Source organism: Cyanistes caeruleus, chromosome 1, assembly GCF_971803275.1.
Source record: "Cyanistes caeruleus chromosome 1, bCyaCae1.hap1.1, whole genome shotgun sequence".
In the NCBI taxonomy this organism is placed as follows: Eukaryota; Metazoa; Chordata; class Aves; order Passeriformes; family Paridae; genus Cyanistes; species Cyanistes caeruleus.
Genome location: NC_141701.1, coordinates 114,393,161 through 114,413,878, shown reverse-complemented (window position 1 = coordinate 114,413,878; position 20,718 = coordinate 114,393,161). Strand labels below are relative to the sequence as shown.

Here is a 20,718-nt window from a genome sequence, read left to right as displayed (position 1 = left end):
ACAAGGAACAATTTCATTCTGCTTAAGAATGAAAAAAAATATATTAAAGTTTAAAGAATCTTCAATTTTATAACAGTTTAAACATTTAAATGCAAATTAAAGTAGCAACACATGAATTACAGAAATTCTGTAGCACTCCTATATTATGAATCATACTATGAAATTTGCTTTCTGCACTCTCAATGGAAACAGAATGAAATACTGGCATCTCAGGGATTTTGAAATGATATACTAGCAGCACATTTAATAGCATCAATTTTAATAAGTTAGCATCCTATCTCAGATGCATATTCCAAAATGTTCTAGCTGAAGGTATTCTTATGCAAGCTATTTGCCTATTACATACCACAACTGGTGTAACTTCACCATCCAGGGAGGCATTTTCATCCCGTGGAAGGAGAAGCCATTAGGGAAACGCTGCTTGGCAAACAGTAGCTCACACACTGAAGCTGCAACATTATCCTGGCTTTCCTACATATTAAGCATAGGACTATGTTCAAAGTAAACATGCGGTCATAATTAAATAATAATTATGACTAACATTTGTGTAACACCATTCATCCAAATAGTTTAAAGCATTAGGTAAATCTGTAAACAAAAGGTCTAATCCTGCACCCTTTACTCACATAATGCCATGCATCAAATGGGCTATGTAGATCTTGTCTATGCACAGACCTAATTGTTCTCAATTAACTCCATGTGTCAACACTTATTCCAGTGCGTCGTGTTCCTGTTTAGCTTAATTCTCTCACTGCTTACTACAGGTGAATGTACTGTTTCTACACTCTCACTGATTTAATATCACTTCTACAGACACTTTCCTACATGGATCCCACAGGGCTTTTAAAATATTAATGCATCTTCACTTCTCCTACACACTCCTAACAGGACAAATACTCTTTTATAGATGAAGAAGGTCACTTTTTGCTACTACACTTCAGGGACTGACCGTCACATCTGACTTGCAACTGTAAACCCAAGACCTACACTTGCTATTCTCATACCTTAATCACACAAACAGCCTTCTTCATCCATCATGCTCCAGAGTAAAACCACAGGAAGCGGTAAGAACAGGGGAAAAATTTTCAGTTTCTAAAGAAAAAAATATATTCACAAGCAGACATGCTCAAACCACGTTCATGCATCTGTAGACAAATGTTGTCTGTCGCAGAGAACCAAAGTTTCTAACTGCAAAGAAAAATAAAAATCAGGAATAACCTGCTGGCAATTTTGTGTCAGTCTGCCTTGACAGTCAAGCAACTGGAGAACAAGGAGAGAGATCAGAAATACCTGAGTCAGGTTTCATTTTGGCCCTGCTATGGACAGTTAGTTAAGTTCTTTGCTTCAGCAGCAGTGTCTGCAAGTCAAGCCAAATCACCGCTTTCACTTACGGATCTTTTGAAATTCATGAAAATACCTATGGCTCTTTGAAGACAAATACTGTTTACCAGCACCAGCTGACAGTTAGCTTTTAGCATTTTTCATCTTTTATCTTAAATTTTGCATAGAAGAAAGTCACTGCCACAACCCACTCACATCACAATTTAGTGTATTTTCCTTCCAATTTTAATTCTCCTTTGCAAGACATATAATCAATTTTAGCTCTTATGTGTATTCCATGTAACTTAGGCATAAATCTGATTTTTTTTTTTTTTTAGCACCAAACAAAAGCACTGTAAAACATCATTGACTGCTGAACTGTCAATAGAGCTCACACCAGCATGGCAGTAAAGTAGGGTGTGTTTTTCCTTTTGTAATTTTCAGATGAGTTTAGACATTTCTTCAATGTGTTCATTCAAAAAAAATGCAACAAAACAATAATTGTCTCATCTAAGCATAATGTGGTTGAACCTGAAAAGAATCTAGTGCCACAACAGCAGTCCCAACTAGAATACACAATCCTGAATTGCAGAAGGATTTCTCATGAATTCAGAAAATGCTGCACAGTAGTTAGCTAGTAGAGACACAGTTCTACAGCTATGCACTCTTAGTTCCATATACAGACAACATTTGTGGACCCCATATGAGTGAAAATGTGAATATTAATGGTTTAATCCACAATATGTTAACAGCTCTGTTTTAATAAGCAGTGAAAAGGACATGTTTATATTAAACTGCATTGTCTTCACGTCCAAGGGAGGGGATGGAAAGGTTTGCTTCTCCCATCAGTTGTACACGCAGCATCTGTCAGCAGCACAAATGAGCAGCAGGCAGGTGAGTTCTCTCAACCTGTCCAGCCAAGAAAGCAGTAGAGGTGCTATGCTGTCTCTTGCCAGGACACCCAGGACAGTGCTTCTGCTCAACAGCACTCCCTCATCTACTTCTGTAGTGCCTAGGACAGGACTGCAGCAGTGTGAGCCAAGCAGTCTTTCTCCCTTCCCATGGATCGGATCTCGACAGCTGTGCAGAGACCATGCTTAACATTGAGCCAAGGCAGAGAAACCAGGAGCAGCTCCATTCAAAACTGGGCTGTAGCTCCCTCTATTCCTTATCTGCTGCCCTTCTTCTGGGGTCAAGCCAAAATGAGCCCATAACCCTGCTGGCAAGAGCACCTCTGGCACTGCTCCACATCTTCACTTACAACAGGGGCGGACAGCACAGAGCCCAGACAGGGAAAGGATCCTGAGGGAAAATGAGTGTCATGCTGCTGGGCACCACGGGGCTGCCTATAAATACAGAGACTCCCAATGCTACCTCTTAGCAAATCTGTAATCCTGGAGAATTTGTTCACAGTAAGCTGAAAACCACGCCACACAGGATACAATTCACTGATGCACCACTAAGCACAGCACTGGAACAATTAGAGCAAGGCTTTGATAAGGACTTCTTGTGGGACTGAATTTCAGCCAGGAGGGCTAAGAAACTATCTGAAGTGAAAATGAGCAGTACATTAAAGGAAAGCACACAGGACAAACAAGCTTGGTAGTTTGAATTTCCAGAGCTGCTTATGTGTGAAAACCAATTATCAGATTTGACACAATGGCAGGATAGCCCATGCTTTCGATTCCCTTGCAGTGGTAACTGCCATTTGCTTGGAAAGCTCTTATGTTTAATGCTAGAAATGCAAAATCAACTCTGCCTGAGATACAGGGTATGACAGTTAAAACAGACAAAAAAGTTGTAGTTAACATTATGGTAGGTTATAAACTGCAGTATCTCAGGACTGTTGCTGTTAGGAAAAGCAGCAGCTCCAGAGGATAATAACCATCTCAGACATCTTAGCTGAATGCCCATGAGTCACTATTGGCTATAAGTGCATGCAGAGAAGATAATAAAAAATGTTCAGGGACAGAAAGCAAGTCAAAACATTTTCTGAACCTAATTAGTACAAATGAAAGTACAAACTTTTATTTCCCCTCAGTTTTTAAAACAGTCACTTCTTGTTCTGTAACTGACTCTCACTATCAATTCCATCATTTATTTATCACATGACTCACAAACACACACTAGTACTATCCAGGTTTATCATACCACTGATTTTAAAATTTCATACACTGCTATTTTGGGGCTCTTGCATCCCAGAAGACGTAATACTCCAAATGTTTGCAAGCACAACATGAACATCCCCATGGTAGATCTTCCTGAGATGGAAGTAAATACAACAAACAGTAAATATGCAACTAATACCAAAACAGTTCTTCAGACCTACCAAAGCACTGCTTGCACTCAACACCAAACAGGCAGAAGCCATTCTTTTAAGAGACATGACATTTCTGAGTGTAAAACACTGAGCAGCTACCGTGGAGATCCTTTTCTTTGTCTAATTTCACTGGCTCTGATAGATTTTCTCTGGGCCCAATGGAAAATGACTATGGCGATTTCTTCAGGTCGCACATCTGAGCATAGCATGTCCATTACTCTTCTCAAAGTAAACTTTGAAGAAGAATTTCATTCTGGGATGTAGCAATCAAGAAAAAAATCCACCGGCATCCTCAGGAAATTCCTACATCATTAGGGTGCAGCAGAGGCCGTTATCCATAAAGGAGTGGCAATTCTTGGCTATTTGTCATTGAAATGCTGCTTACCATGACACCTCAAACCTTCACACTGAAAACTTTCATGAAGGACAATCTGATCAGACCTTTTCATTGGGTGAGTATACTTCAATTTGAAGCTGATAATAAGCTTACTTTCCATTGAGATACCCCTTTCTTTACAAAAATGTATGTAATCTAAAAAGGAAGCCTGAAAATTAGCCTAAATTTTAAAATAAAGTATAAAATGTGATTTCCTACCTTATACCTTCATCACCTTCTAATAAATGCCATGCAGCTGTGGGAGGGCATTTTCAGAAGGGAGGAAAGTCCTAGGAAACAAAATGCTTTTAGTAGAATTCTGAATGGTTTCATTGAGTATTTTTAGCTTGGCCTCTTCAAAAGCTCTGCAAACATTTGCAAAACTCTAAAACAGAGCCAGGCTTATGTCACTATCTTTGGTACAAATAATTTGTTAGGAACTATTTTGTTCTGGCACAAGGATATATCAAGAGAGGATGCGAGAACTGGCTTGTTTTCTTTTGGATTAATGTTGTTTGTCAACTGAAGGTGTCTTTATGTGGAAAGAGCAAGGTGCCAAGAAGCACATTTCACCATGCCAAAATTAAAGGGAGGGGCTCAGAAACAGTCTTTTATTACCTAATTAGTTTTATCAAATGACACAGATCAACTAACAGGAGATAACTAATAGGAAGAAGGGGTCTAATGAAAAAGTAAGTTACCAGCTGGATGCTCTCCAGAAAACAATTATCTCCCCTAGGTAAACAAGTACTGCTGTAGGGAGGTCAGACACAAAACACAGGGAATGGAGGTCTTCTCAGGATACCAAGCCTTGGTGGAGTTGAAATGGGTGAAAAAAGTAGTGGGATAAACTAGACTGAGAAGAAGGGATGATTTGTTATTAAAGAAGCAAGTATCTTCAGATAAAATTATTCCTATCTGGCCTACACATAGCCCACCAGTTGTTTTTTGTTGGTTTTTTTTAAACACAAATCAGGCACAGCCTGCCAAATTAATATCCTTATTCAAAATGAAAATTAGGACTACAATAAGAACAGCCACGTTCACCTACTCATGAGCAAATTACCAGAATAAGTTTTTTACAGCTTACAGGGAAAATGGCAGTTCATAGATCTTATTTTTAACTTGATTAGCCCTTAAAACTGGAAAGGATTATCACAAAAAGAAATATGTAGTTTTAGATGATATTCTGCTTTATCCACAACAACCAAATGTACCACAAATACTTATATTTCCTCTCCATTATTTTCCCAATTGCATGAACTAAACTAGCCAAGCAATTCAAACTCATGTGGCTCCCATTCAGATTACATCAACTTTAAATTCCTAATTTGAACCATACTTTCATGATTCCCATTATTATTTGCTTATCTGGGGTATACCTAAAATATGAAAAACTTATCTGATTATTTTAGCTGGAAAAGTAACACCAGACACATATAACAGCACAAAGACATTTAAGAAACCTTGCTAAAAAAAAAAATAAAACTCTAAAAATGAGGATTTAATTGATTAAAGACTTGTGCCCCCCAGCAGCTTGAAGAGAAGCAACATCAATTTTTATGAACGTTTTAAGTGATGCAATGGGGGAGTTTTATTATGCTATTCTTTCTTTTCCTCTTCCCCCTCATCCATCACCAGTTAATTTGAAAACAGACAGGGCAAGGAATTTATGGGAAAATGCTCTGTCTCTTGGGATCTCCAGTTCTACCTTTATTGCAGAGCAGTGGGAACCGCAGGAGAGTTTCATATATCCTTACTGTATGCTCCAGCAAGGACTGCTAGACACAGAACTATGAAAGGAACCTAAAAGTCAGTCCCTCTAACTGGAAATACCAACCACTGCCATCCCAGAACTACGTCAAGATTGGGCAAAAGATGTTTAATGAGGACTTGGCACGTCCTGGACAGGGCTGAGCAGCACTGCTGGGAAAGAGCAGTCCTGTTAGCACGCCTTTCCCTGCCTGGAAACGTGGAGTTACAGAACAAGTCCCAGCTCACATAAAACACCCTGATGACCCCACTTGCAACTGAGAACACCTGCAGGGACAGAGGCTTCAGCCTGGACTTGAGTCACTGATCCAGACTGTCATGACCCTTTCTAAGGTCATCCCCATCAGCCTGCTCACGGAACGGGTATCCCTATTCCTCTGTGTCTCAATGGACTTAGTAGGGTATTGGACTGTGGGGACCCTACAGTAAGATAGCCCAAAAAAATAAAAGAGCACATTACAGGAATGCAAATCTGTGAGCTCATGCAGGTATAAATAGAAAACAGATTTAGTTGAGGAATAAAATAACCAGCAAATGAACTCATTTCATCTGCCATCCAGCTTTAAAGCCCTGCAAAGAAAAGACTCTAAGATTCATAGCCTTCACAAGATTCCAAGTGACTCCGCAAAGAGTGGGGATTCTCTGCCAAAACCAGCCAGTCTTCACTTTCCTCCAGAGTCAGTCCTTGGCTGACAAGCTCTAACCACTGTGATATCCAGGCTTGCATATGGATGAGGTCACTGACCATGATCAGCACATGAGCATGTGTATGGCAGATCTCCATACATATGAGAGCCAGCTTTTCCCCTAACGTGTGATCCTTCATTCCCACAGAACTGGGCAATACCATTGTAATCCCTTTTTATCTCTCCCTGCCCCACTACTGCCACCTTCTTCTTACTATTTCCATTATTTCCATTTACTCTGGAACAGACTCCAAGGCATGGTGCCATTGTAAAATCCTCCTCAGCTCTGCCCACCTTGAAAAGACTGACAGAGGAGGAAAAACTGGCCAAGCCATGACAGTGAGCAGAACCAAAAAAGTAACCACTGCCACTCTCACCATTAGCACCTGGAGATTCATTCAGCCACCTTCTTCTGAAAGAACCTGCCCGAACAACAAATTACTATTTTAACTGCACATTTTTTCTCTCACAAAAGGTTTCTAGCAGACTTTGATCATATGTCCTGTGCAAAGATACTGGATTTCTGAATTTTTTGCTTACTTTTTTTATTCTAACCCTTTCCCTCCTGTGTGCCCTAAGCAACAAGCATCTACTCTACCTACCAGAGAACTAAGTAGCAGAGATTCCCAGACTCAAACTCCTAACTCTTTTTACTGCTGGCCAGTGATTTTCTGGTTCACTTAGGCCACTTAAATTTATACAGTTCTACCGACAACATTGTGAGAAGACTCCTCCCACAAATGGGTGTATATCCCAGGGTACAGCCAGCGCAACCTCCTGAGATCACCATTCCTCCACGCCTACAGCATTCCTGCAGATGGCTTCTCTGAAAATTATAAGCTTTAAGTTAATGTTCTCTGCACACCACCTTCCTTCTCCATGTCTCCCTGGCAAGTTTCAGCCTTCCTGCCCAAGCGTCCCTTACATCAGACTTGCTCTGGTGGCACAATGTGAACCCATCAAAACAAACAAGCTGAAGGAAAGGTGTCCATGCTTGCTGCTGTTTTTCCATAGCACACTGGCATTTTCCATCTGGTCCTAGGAGTACTCAGCCTAGATGCACTGCATCGCCAGCCTGAAGTCACAGTAAATACCGAGACTCCTCCACACACACAGAGTTGGTTTGGGAGGCATACCTGAATATAGGAAAAAAATTATTATAAGGAATGTGGGCAAGACAGGCCATCCAAACAAGAAAGCTTCACTTGACCAGATCACTGACCTTGCCTAAGAATGCAGAAACTGCATACAGGAAGAGTTTTCTGTGCTATTCAAGCTGCAGTTAACACCCAGATTCATAAGCTGTCTTCCACAAGAAGCTGTGTGTAAGGTCAGAAGGCAATAAATCATGCTGCATTATGGATCAGCTTATTGTTTAGGACACACACATGCAGAAATATCAAAGGCCTTTTGAAATTAGCAGTGAGTAATTATGTGAGGCAAATGTAATGAAAACACAACAGAGTTTCCTAGCTAGGGGTAGAGAATATTCAGCCAAAGGCTTCCTCTGACTCCCACTGCAAACAACGCAGTATGGAAATAAACAAAATTATGTATTAGGAGAATGAAGACTCAAGGCTTTGCACTAACTTATTGTTTTCCTGAACCATTAAATTGCTAGACAGCTTTCTGTGTCACAATAGCATTTCAATTACTGAGCGCTTACATTATAAATTTGCTGTATGTTTTTTAGGACGGACTAAAATTTTATAATAATTAAAACATGTCTAACAGGAACAATTATAATGGATAACTGAGCATTTGGTCCTCCATTTGCTGTCATAAAATGCAATCTACGCAAACAGATGATAAGCAATTAACAGGCTTAACACCACATGCGATTAGCTGCAGTCATATTTAGATAGAGTGATTCTTATGCATGTTAAGTGGATTATTTATTTAAGTGATATGCATTTCAGCAAAATACACTGGATGAGAGTGTGTGCAAGCTGTATGCATGTTGAAAAGAAAGTGGTCTTGTGAATTCAATACACACAGGTAGGAGCTGTGACACAGACAGTTACTAAGGATTATCCAATGTATCCTATAAATCTGATTTTCACTTGCTTATAATTTTGCCAGACTAATAGTTTGGGCTGCAACTTTCCACACTGGATGCATGGTTCAAGTTATTTTTTTCTCACACATTAACCAAAATGGTTCAATTATTTCCAAGACAGAAGCCAGGAAAAAGAAAAAGGCACTATTTCGCAATGAGAAAATATTATCTTCAAGAATTCAAATATCCCTCTTGTTTTAAATAGAAGAAAGTACATTTTACTGGGAAGTGGCTCTGGCCAGGCCAGTTAAAGTCAGCTCAAACGTGATGACATGCCAAATTTCTGCAAACTTGTGAGAGGTGCTAGATACTGTGTTTAATGCTGGCTTCCAGTGGTGAGCATTATCCTCATGTGAAGAAAGGAAGGTGAGATGCCATTGCTGCCAGTGCCACAGCCCAGATGGAGGTCAGGAGTACAGAGAGTGGGACCAGGCTGACTCAAACTCCAGCAGAGAAAAACTGCTGGAAAGAGGAAAAATAAGGGATATCTGGCCCATACAGACCACTTAGGCAGAAGAGAGTAGGATCCCCTGAAGAAGAGATTAAAAAAAGAAGAGGATTGAGCTGACTGGTAATGAGTTTATGATGAAAGGAAATAGGCAAGGTCATGGGTGGGGTACAGCACTTGACTTTGCAAACTCTGTTTGGTGTGTGTGTGTGTGTGTGTGTGTGTGTGTGTGTGTGCAGAACTTAAGCAAGAATAAAATGCACTTAAATAATAACTTCTAAAGTCAGAAACATACAACTCAAAGGTAATGTTCTCAGATATTGACTAAAACATACTTCTCCTAAATATTTAGGTAACTCTACACAGGTATCCTGTGATTGAAACATCCCCAAAACTGCAGTCAGAAATAAACCTCTGTTTATCAGGAAAAGATCCCTCTTTTTAACACGAATATAAAAATGCACCCCCTGTTTCCATGATTAGAAATGTACATATAAAAATGAGAAACATGGTCTGAGGTACCTCTTACAGCAATCAGGTAGATAACTTCACAGAGTTTTTTAAGGAAACATGCCTTTGAAAGTCTTCCCTGTTTCCTTACAAATCCAGCTACGTACAACTTCATTTCATCAGTCCTGTGGAGAGGATGCTGGAGCTGCTCATCACAACACAGAACAAAATCCTTTGGAAGGTCAAACTGTGTGTAAATCTTGTAGCTACTGTGTAGCCTGGCCCACACCGCCTTTTCCCCAGCCGTAGTAGCAGCAGAGAATCCGTGTGGGCAAAACCCCTGTGCCTGTGCCTTCAGAGCAGCCACAGCTCACACCCTGCCCTGGTGAGTTTGCTCCACCACAGCTGCACCACGCCAGCACAGCCAGGGTCAGAAGGCAGTGGCAAGGACAGGGCAGCCCTGAACTGCTGTCCTATGTGGGCAGAGAGTGGGATGGGTAATCTGGGAGAACTTGCGATGGTTTTCACTGATTTCTGCTGTGATTTTTGATCAGTAGCCAAGTGTTGGTTAATTATTGACCTTTCTTGTGTTGGTTGCTCAACAGAGAGAGGGTATTGCGTGTACAACTACACCACAGTCTGGAGCTGAAATTGAACAAAGTAAGACAGAAAACTTCCATGACTGGGGGTTCAAGGTTGTACCCAGTGGTTAGCCTTTGAAAGATACACAGATTTTTTTTCGTTCAATTTTCGGCTCACTCTCTATCTCACTCACCTGTTCTCCTTCCAACAGTGAATTCGACATTGCACAACTAGCTGGTTATGTGATGAATTGGTCCTAAAGGCAGCAGATGGAGAAGAACACTGGCTGTTCAGCTGCACCCTGCTTTTCTTTCTACCCCCTACAGTATTATTTATTTCCACAGATAGAAACTTTAATATCCATTTGTAACAACACTATTTTCATGGATTATATCCTTATCAATGCCAACTTTCCTTCAGCAAGGAAAATCACCTTCTTCCAGGAGAGACGATTTGCAATTTCATAGTAAGAGAGGCATCTCTTAAGTAGTAGTTCTAATTTTAACAGGACAAAGTACATCTTGTTTTACAAGGACAGTGGAGCCATTACACAGCACACCACTACAATCTTTTCAGAATGCAAGCATTTCCTTAGAAGAAAAACAGATCTCATTCTCTGTGAATTATTATTTTCTTATTAAGAACCGAGACATATTAGACCTTGCCATACCATGCATTTGACAAATTCATAAAAGCAAGAGATTCTGAAAAGTTAGAACCTTGAATTACTTTCTTCCATCATTTTAATATAAACTATTAGATAACATTTGAAGAATTTTAATGGCAAAAAGGAGCACAACCGAAAATTCACAAGAGAGGTATTTGTCAAAGACAGATCATCTACTCTCCAGTCCTGTTTCTCCATTGCATAAGCCTATTTCCTTTTGTGCTGGCTGATGTGGCATATGCTCCCAATAACACAGCAGAAAAATGGCCTTGGTGGACACATAGCTTCTCCTCCCCTTCAGTTCTGTATGTATTCAGTCTTAATACTTGTCTCTGTGATTATCCCTTCCCTACAAAATTAACTCTAGACATGACAGAGGAATAAAAATATAACTTATACAGCAACTTCTTGATTTATATATTTGATCTAATTGCTAAACAGCCTGCTAGAAACTTGCTAGATCTGGTCCCAAAATTACCATCAACAAACTATGACAAAATGTGTGTTGCTGCACATAAAGAGAAAAGAATTGCCTCAGAAAAGCAACACAAAGCACCAAGTGAATTGGAAAGAGTCTGTGAAAGGCAGAGGGCATGCACTGTAGCTCTTTCATGCTCTGGTTGGTTTTTGTGAACTTGATTTATGTATAATTAACCATTTTTTCCCCTGCAAACAATTTCATTTGAAGCTGTGCTATCATTTTTACCCCCCATTCTCCTGCCACAGCCACATAAAACAGTCCAGTTTAACATGATGACAACTGAAACACACTGCCACAGCAAGAGTCCAAACTTGTGTGTTTGCATAAAACCCCACTCTCATCTCCCTCCTGCTCATCCTATCATCACAAGAATGAAAGAAATTCATAAACTGTAACTCTCATCTCTAATAGAGCCTTGGCCAAAATTCAAGCTTGATAATTAATTACATTCTGTCTCTCCAAATTCCCACACTAGGCTGACTAAGAGAAATAACTCTTCCCCGCCTAGACAACAACATTTTATATGGCTAATGGACAGAACATTTCACCTCCAAGAGAGCTGGGAAGTTAACTAGAGAAAAACAAGAGACACTTATAACACTTGGATAAGACGACAGCAGTAGATTAAAGTACCGTCCTAAGTTTTTAGTGTATGTCAAACCAAAAGAAGTCATTGTTCTCTAATTACACTTTCTGTCAGAGAATAAAAGCACAGATGATCATACAAGACAGGCAGCTGTGAGGAAGGTGTCTGAGTGACTATAACACAAGCTGAATAATTTGGGATAGGAGCGTATTTGAGACAATTCAGATACAGTTATGAAAAACTGATAAATAAGTAAGGTAAAATACATTTATGTATAGCACAAGACCTCAATAAAATACAGAAGGCATCTAAACCATTTCATTCTGAAGAATATGAAGCATTAACACTACACCATGATCTTAGACAGCCATAAAACAAATCACCAGCTCATGCCACTATTCAGTAAATTACCAATACATCAAGAGAAGAAAACTATTATGATACCTGTACTGCACACATAACATAAACTACTCATTGCCTGGGGATTGTAATTGGACTTTTCTTCTGAGTTTGACATATGAACACTGTAACCTTAAGCAGCACACTTACAAGATTTTATTTATTGCGTATTTCACATGTATTTGTAAAGGACTTAATTAAGTTCTTTCCCTTCTGGTACAAAAGGGTGTGCATCATGATTGAAAAAAATCACAAGGCAAGGCTGGCATGAACAGTCTTGCTTGTATTGTATGACACTTCACACTGACAAAAACCAGTGCAATTCTTTCTGAGTACTGGAGTTATCATCAATAAAACCTGCATCGTCCTTCCTTAGTCTGGTCTGCCTCATATTTGCTGTCCATCTCCGTTCACTGTTTTAAATAATATGATAATATGAAAATAAGATAAAATGTAACTTTGAGGCTGTATCCATGCAAAAACAAGACATTAACAGATGACATAAACTACTTTTGTATTGCTCATATCACTATGGAGAATATATGCAGTGGATGAGACAAAAGCATGGGACTGTTCTCCAGCTACCTGATGATAAATCTGTTTAATTAGGGTTTCTAAAAACTTTTCTACTTCTAAACCAGAAGCAGAGTAATTTCAATCCAGTTACACTTGAAAGCTGGTGTTGGAATAAGTATTCCACTCATATTCAATATGTAGGGCATAAACCCTCCAATATTCTTATACAGATAAGGTCCAAGTCACTACAAGCGTAACAACCATAACATACACTCATGTTCTGATGCACCCTGTGCATCCTCTTGAGATGAAGAGGCTCATGAGGGGAAGAGGAGGGGCAGGCACTGTTCTCTTCTCTCTGGTGACCAGTGACAGGACCTGAGGGAATGGCCTGAAGCTGTGACAGTGGAGATTTAGGTTGGATATCAGGAAAAAGTTCCTCACCCGGAGGGTGTCTGGGCACTGGAAGAGGCTGCCAGGGATGTGGTCACAGCACCAAACCTGACAGAGTTCAAGAAGCATTTGGACAATGCTCTCAAACACATGGTGTGACTCTTGGAGATGGTCCTGCACAGGGCCAAGAGTTGGACCCTACCCCCACATCACCATCAATGTACTGGGCAGAGATAGAAGAAAACAGCTCAGGCAGAATAATTAATGTCATCAATTTTGCACAACAAATCAATCCTGTTCACCAGCAGAAATGCTGGGTCATTACATATTGGCTGAGTGAGGCAATGAAACCTCAAATCTTTTTGAGTACAGAAATGGTAAGCAGAATGTGTGTTTCATTTATTTTTATTTCATGTGTTGACTTGGCAGTAAGTATAGAATTTAACATTAATTCTTAAAAAAAGATAAAAAATCAATAGCTGCATATCTTAAGCTTACACACACACAGAGAAAAAAAAAAAAAAAGAACCCAAACCAAGAACATATACACAAACTTGTACATCACTTTTTAGAATGGATTATCACACAACACTCTTACAAGTACGGTCATCAATGTTATGGTTTTCTTGCCCTCTCCACATTACTTTCATCTAGGGGAGATTTGCAGCACACAGTACAAGAGCTCCAATACTGATTTCAGTGTAAAAACTAATGGAAAGCATCCCAAATCTTAACACTGTAAATCACACTTCCTCCTCTTGGTCACAAAATGTAATTACAGCTGAATCCAAGCACAACACACAAATTGTTCTCACAGTGTTTTGCCTGGACATCAAACCTTTCATCTACACATCCTCTCTCCTTACATATTTGAATTTAGGTCTGAAGCCTCCCCATAATACTCAGCTAAGAGAAATAGATTAATTATCATTGCATCAGGGGACATAAAAGAAGTTCTTTACTTCTTTACCAGTTCTTTAGCAGTTTGAAGAGGATTCATATAACTGCTTTTTCAGACAATGTACTGAACAGCTCCCTCACTCGTATCTGACAGCTCAGAGACATCCTAAAGGGAATTTGTGCTCCTAAACTCATGATGATGAAAGTAGCCTCAAAATAAAGTGCAAAAGCTGTTAATTCACCAAGCTACCCTTAGCTTTAGCTGGATACCCTGAGCAGGAGGAAGGGAGGCAACAGGAGCAATATATGCACTTCCCTAAAAAAGGCATTTAGGATAAGTCTTCTCAAGATCAGACCTATTCTCAGAGCTTATGCAAAATAAAAAACACCTTAAAAAGGGGAAAAGAGTCTGTTACAATCCCATTTATCAGCTCTCATCTAGGTGGCCTCTTAAGAATGCTGGACTTTTACAAAGCATTTAAAGGAATGACGGATTGGACTATCATTTCATAAGTTATGGAAGTCACATCTCTTAAATAATCAACTCATACATAGATCCTGAATGTACAGATACGATATAGATATACTTTATAGGTACATTACACCACACAGATACTCATCTACTAATCCTGACTGATTGATCCCCAGCTTCAGCATGCATCCCAAATCACTGCAGAATCAGGACTTTATTTAGCAGTTCTGCCTGCATCTCTGAAATCTTTGGTCAAAGGTCCTAGTTGTTCCCAGAGCTGGAAGCAACCCTTGAAATCTGTCACAGACTTGAGGAACAAAGACCAAACTGCAGCATATCCTCTGGGTATTAGAAGAACTTTTGCTAACCAGTAATGCAATATTACTGTTTCCTTGCAATGTTTCCTTAGTTTCATTCAGTAGCAGTAATCATGGAGGTTATAGCCTTTGAGCTTAATTTTTTCAGCTGTTTATGAGCTTTACAAAACATTGAAGATCCTCTACCTTTCTCAGAAGGTCTTGGGACTCCACATAAATATGGTGATAATTAGGTCAATACACTAATCTGAAATAAGGACTGAGACTTCAAAACTTTGGAAGGAAATGCATAAAAAGAGCCCAAAACATCACAATGATAACAATGAAATTCATTACAATAAAATGGCCAGTCTGCTGTTCTAAGATTTCCAGACCATCTGAGATATTGCTGAATCTTAGCAACTTAACTAGCAACAGTCTGATGTAAGTGATACGAGCAGGATTAAAAAGCTTTTTTGGTTTCAAAGAATAGACTGGAACATCACCTGGAGAAGCAACTTTTTGGTAATACAAACCTACTGGTGATTTTCATTTACTACATATATTTTTAATGTGTATGATTCAGTTCACCACTTCCTCATTAATTTTATATCCTTTGTCATGGACTGGCTGGTACCACTGTAAAGCAAAAAGAGAATCAGTTTTGCAGATTTTAACTGAAAGGCACCTAGTAATAAAATAAAATATATGAACATCTGGATCAAGAACATCTTGAACAGGATTTTAAAAATGGCTCACACAATACAGCCATTAAATTACAGAATTACTGAACATTACACACATTACAGAAATGTTGCTTATATTTTGCTTTACTGACATGGTAAATTACCAGCCTTGTTCACTGTAACACACACTTCTCAATTATCTGTTCAGATTTATCAGCATAACTGGATTTATTACACACATGTAGACACCTGTTTTATAAAACCAACCAACTGTGCCAAAACGACCATGCTGGAATCCTTTGGATCTCATCCAAGAGGAAACGCTTTGAAAGTGTCGCTGAACTGCCCTAAGAACCCTTCAGTTTTATAATGAGGATATCAGCAGCCAAAACAGAAAATAATTTATGATTTGTTAATCTCTGCATCAAAAAGACTAAAGAAAAAATACTATGTTTTTATCACTTGGCCATTATTACACATCATGAAGACCAAGACTAACAATTCTTTCCTTGTGAGAAGTGGTTTGTATCTTTGCTGTCAATCTACAGGAACACTTAAGTTTTATTTATGACAGACGAAAAAGTAAAATGCAAAAGGCTGAAAATGGAAAAAAATCTCAAATTCTCATACAAATTCAAATAACACAAGGGTCTCCTGACAGAAGGGCTTTTTTTTTCAACTGCCTGTTTCTAAGTACCACTCCAACATTATGAGGTATCGAAGAGATACCCTTCCTTCGAGGGCCACTGCTGGAGGCCAAGGGGGACACCCTCTGTGACATCTCAAGTATCACTGGGCATCAGCGTGTTGGCAGCTGAACCGAGGCATTAATTACATCCCCAGACAAGAGGCGACAATCAATCAGAGGCACGCTTCATGATTCACATTTGGTGTTGAAAAACCTTCTCTGTCAGGACTCTCGTGGGAGTAGCTAATGACAATAACCCATGGGGGATTCCACACATGCCACACCACCAGATTAAAGGATGCTTCCAAAAGGTTTCTGTGACTCTGCCTACTAAGGTATTTGTCTTGATCATTGCCGGCTTTGGTGCTGTTGTAAATGGGCTGGCCAGGATCCTTCCAAGTGCAACAGTCCAATAAAATTAAACAAAGTTCAAAAACTGAATTAAATTTGCTTTTACTTTTTCTTAAACCCTTCTGACAGATAAAGTTTTGATCTAGGTCATCTCTGTGGTGAACAGATGACAATCCACCAGATAAGTTTCAGGTCTTCTCCAGCTTTGAAGTTCAGTTACTCCAGCTCTACAGCCAAGCTCTCACACTAACCCAGAAATTCCTTAAGAAATTTTCAGTGATTAAGAAGGGTGTGCACATGCAGAGGAGTTAAAATCATTGTCTCCTGGACAAACTAGTTAAAACAGCCCCTCTTCACATTTTAACTTTAAATACTTCACTCCTATGGTACCATCACCTGTTCCAAGTCAGAATTGTTCAAATAGAGGAAAAGAGGGAAATACAGCCTCGTTATGGTGTGGTGCACTGGTCTTTACCACATATTCCAAATTCTTCTGGTAATGTCAAAAAAGGATGCTAAGCATCCAGAAATTGTGTCAACAATGTTGTTGCACTGAAGACTCGGCAAATGGATTTCTCTGTAGAAGTTCATGAGCATGGAAATGTATTTCCATTCCTATTAAATACGAAGATGCTTTGTTTACTTAGTACTGAACTGAACAAGGAACCAATTCAGTCTCAGGGCAAGACTGATTTCCAGAGGTCTTGAAAAAAAACACTTCAGTGGACAAGTATTTTGAGGTCTCTGTGTATGGGTAGAGTAACCCCAAGCCCAGGAGAAGTTCATAAGGAAGTGAAGACACCCCTGTGGTATCGTTATTGCAGACTGAGAAAAAAATGAGAGAAGTGGAAAAGATGATTTTGGATAAAATATTGTTGAAAGCAGGTGTAAGAAATCTCCTCTAAACAGTCCTAAAACAGGTTTAATGGTAGAGCTTTTTTTCTTTAATTCCACCACATTAAGAAAATAAATCTCTCCTCCTCCTCCTCTTTACTCAACATTTGTGAAGATTGTAAAGAGCAAATTTTAATACAAATAAAGTGACCACGATAAAGAATGATTGTTACATATTAACCACTGAATAATCCACAGATAGCAGTGACATATATCTAAAAATGATATGCTTCAACCTTAGGCAAATAAATTCAAACTTCCTTTTTTTCTTTTTTTTTACAGTGCTCAAAGAGGAAATCATTACCGATCTAGGTAAATATTTCAAAGTCCAGTTCAGTTAAGAACTTTACTTGAATTTTAGACTTCAATTTGCTTTTAGGCTAATTTATCTTATTTCTCTCCATTCTCTTCCCAAGCAAGCCTGTATATTAAAATTTCATGTCCTTTTTTATACAATAATTAACTGAAAAATAGAAAAGAAAATGGAAAATAAAAAGAAAAAGTGAAAAAGGAGACCAATATGATGGTAAAAGAGAAAATATGAGCAGGCTGCCTCTCACTACAGAGATTTCTTTGGAAAGCTACCATACACGAATGAAAGAGTACCATTATTAATAAAATTAGCAATGAATAATCACAGGTCTAAGAATTATCATTATCTGGTTGTGCTTGAGCTAATAAGTAGGAGTACAAAACATATCATTTTTGAATGGCACTGTCAAACAATTTAAAAATATTTTCACGTGACTCTTAAGAGTTTTGTGGAAACTGGAAATGGGAGGATTTTCTTGTCAAGATTTTTTCTCTGTTGTGTACACGCAGTAACTACACTTCAGTAGTTCTGCTGAATAATTTCAAACCTGGTGTTTGCTATAAAACTCCAACTGCAAATCTGTGAACTTCTCAAAACATAAAAAGAAATAAGAAAACTGAAATCAGATACTTAGCAACTCCAAGGAGACCTTTTCCTATCCCAACAACTGCAGCTTACATGTCATCATAGTCACAATATAATTATTGTTCATTTTGCACTTTTACACATGGGGACTATGTCAGAAGCCAGTAGCCCTCACTCCCAACCTGTTTTCTGACATTCTTAATCCTTATAATGTAAGCTCCTAGGACTTCCTCAAGAATAGCATAGCAAAAATTACATTAATACCTATTAAACTAGGTAACTAAGTTCTGGTCACAACAAAGATTTTATGCATTTTCATAGAAATTTATATATTTCCGTAGAAAACAACTTTTTATAAAACTGTCAAAAGTTCACTGACAACAGAATTCTGTAGTTTATTTTTTTTCTTTTCATTAAGAAAATAATCTTTTGCAGTAAATAACAAGATAACACTGTATTAATCTGCGTTACTCAGTTTATTTACTAAGGGCTATTCAGCTCTTTGTTGTGAGATGAATCTGCATCCTTATGGCTATCCAAGAGTCATGCTCAACCTTGACACCTAGGAATGGTAAATCCTAGAAAAAAGAAAACTGGAAAAACCAGCAAGATGTGCCACATTTCCAACACCATCAGGGAAAGTTAATATAATCATAGCAAGGTCAAATATGCTCATGGTTCAAGCCTAAATCAAACCTGCAATTTAAGCAGCCCTGATCTAGATGTGTGGAAAAGGTAATAAGTGAACACTGCTCCCTTTAACTGCTTAGGGCAAAAAGTATTATTGCATTCCCATTTACTCTCCTTTGTAAATAAATCAGTCTCAAAAAATTATCTCCATTTCAGCAAACTCAATTTGATTATCTTCCCAATAACAGTGAAAGCATTTTTGTCAGCTGCAACTGAAACAACTAAAATCCAAATACTAAAAACTTCAGTAAAAAATTCAGGTTTTATATTCAATTACCTGGCAAGTATCTCAAGAGCAATAGTAGTCTATTTCTTGCTACAGGATGCAGAAAATGTACATCTACATAACACTATACAAAATCACACGTGCATAATTATTACTATATCTATCACAAAGCGCCTTTCAGATCACTGTAAATTTTTAATGAGGTAATGAAATTGCTTGTAGAAGTACCAACAGATGACATAATATACCATTACCCTACTGATGTATAATTTGAATGCTGTGCAACCAAAAGAGGTCTGTCATAACAATCCCACACAATACAGAATAGTCAAATGCTTTATTCTTCCTGTCAAACAATTAACTCCTTCTATTTTATTTCTGAAAATGAGCAAATAAATATTTTTGCAAACTTGCAACAAAATGACCTGGAATTCAAATTTCTACTGGACAAATTCATAGCTAACATCCATAACAATCCAAACAACTTCTGCTGTAGAATATAATAATTAATTTGGGGGGGAAATTAATTACTAATTATTGATTAATTTTAATTAATTTTGGGAAATACTTAAAAATCACATGCCCAAATAGAAGATAGAGTCTCTGTAATGCTTGCATTGGATTTATTTTAGTCTTGTTTCCCTTGCATGAAACAGCACAGTTTCAAAAGAAAACACCAGGAAACTTCTGAGCTTCAAGGACAAAAGCTGGAATCAGACATAAAAACAAAAGCAGCATTTTAGTTTCAGAGCTTTTCAAAAACCAACTTTGCTCTGTGTTTTCCTTACAAGCTGCTGACCATGGGAAACATGGTTATTTTCAACTCTACTACTGCAGCAAACAGCTCTGGTGATTCCCTCTGAGGTGCTGCTGCCACACTGGGATGGTGTCTCCATTTTCCCAAAAGTCATCCCTGACTCACCATCACCATCTTCCCAGGGGTGGCAGAGGTTGCCCCCTCTCAGCGCAGCCACCGGAGCTGCCTGTGGGCTCTGTGGGATTCCTCAGGAGCAGGGGGATTCCAGCAGCCCCTGCTCCCCAGCCCTCCTCACCAGGGATGAACTTCCCAGCTGCTCTGTGCACCAGGCACAGGAAGATCACACAAGGATGCTCAGCTTGGGGGAAAGACCTGGAGCACATCACGCCTTGGTTTCAGCCTGACCACCCAGGTGTACAGGAGACAAATCCAAGCCATATTCTAGCACCTAAGCCTAAAACACCCAGGTCGTGGTTCCACCACAAAGTGTAATAATCACATTGCTGCGGGAGGTAATCACCTCTTAACATAAGGACCCCATAAAAGTTATATAATGGAGACAAGAATCGTTTCATGAGAAAATAAAGAATAAGGGGGAATTTAAAATTAACCTGACTCTGAACACTAAAGAAATGCTGTGCTTTTGTTCTTCCTTTCCTTAAACAAAATGGCTGTGGACAGAAGGACCAGCACTATCAAGAAAAAACATCTCTTACATGATCGTGAGCAACAAAACTCTCTTGGCAGTATTTAACCAGTTCTAATCAGAATAGTTTTAAAAAACCCACAAAATCAAAAGCCAAC

The 20,718-nt window shown here is 38.8% G+C and overlaps 1 protein-coding gene and 1 long non-coding RNA gene across 6 annotated transcripts in view; one reads left to right on the top strand and one right to left on the bottom strand.

Moving 5' to 3' along the window:
• The window catches only part of THRB (thyroid hormone receptor beta), a 151,524-nt gene that overhangs the window by 75,766 nt on the left and 55,040 nt on the right, over positions 1–20,718 (bottom strand). The window contains exon 3 of one of the 5 annotated variants that reach the window (XM_086851436.1): positions 4,236–4,306. The exons of the other annotated variants lie outside the window; for them this stretch is intronic. The gene's annotated coding sequence lies outside the window, so the exon portion shown is untranslated. The remainder of the gene's footprint in view (positions 1–4,235; positions 4,307–20,718) is intronic. 5 annotated transcript variants of the gene reach the window in all.
• Positions 16,240–19,898, top strand: LOC147655839 (uncharacterized). The gene is made up of 3 exons (XR_015276630.1): positions 16,240–16,433; positions 17,626–17,655; positions 19,814–19,898. It is a non-coding gene; the product is annotated as an uncharacterized LOC147655839 (long non-coding RNA).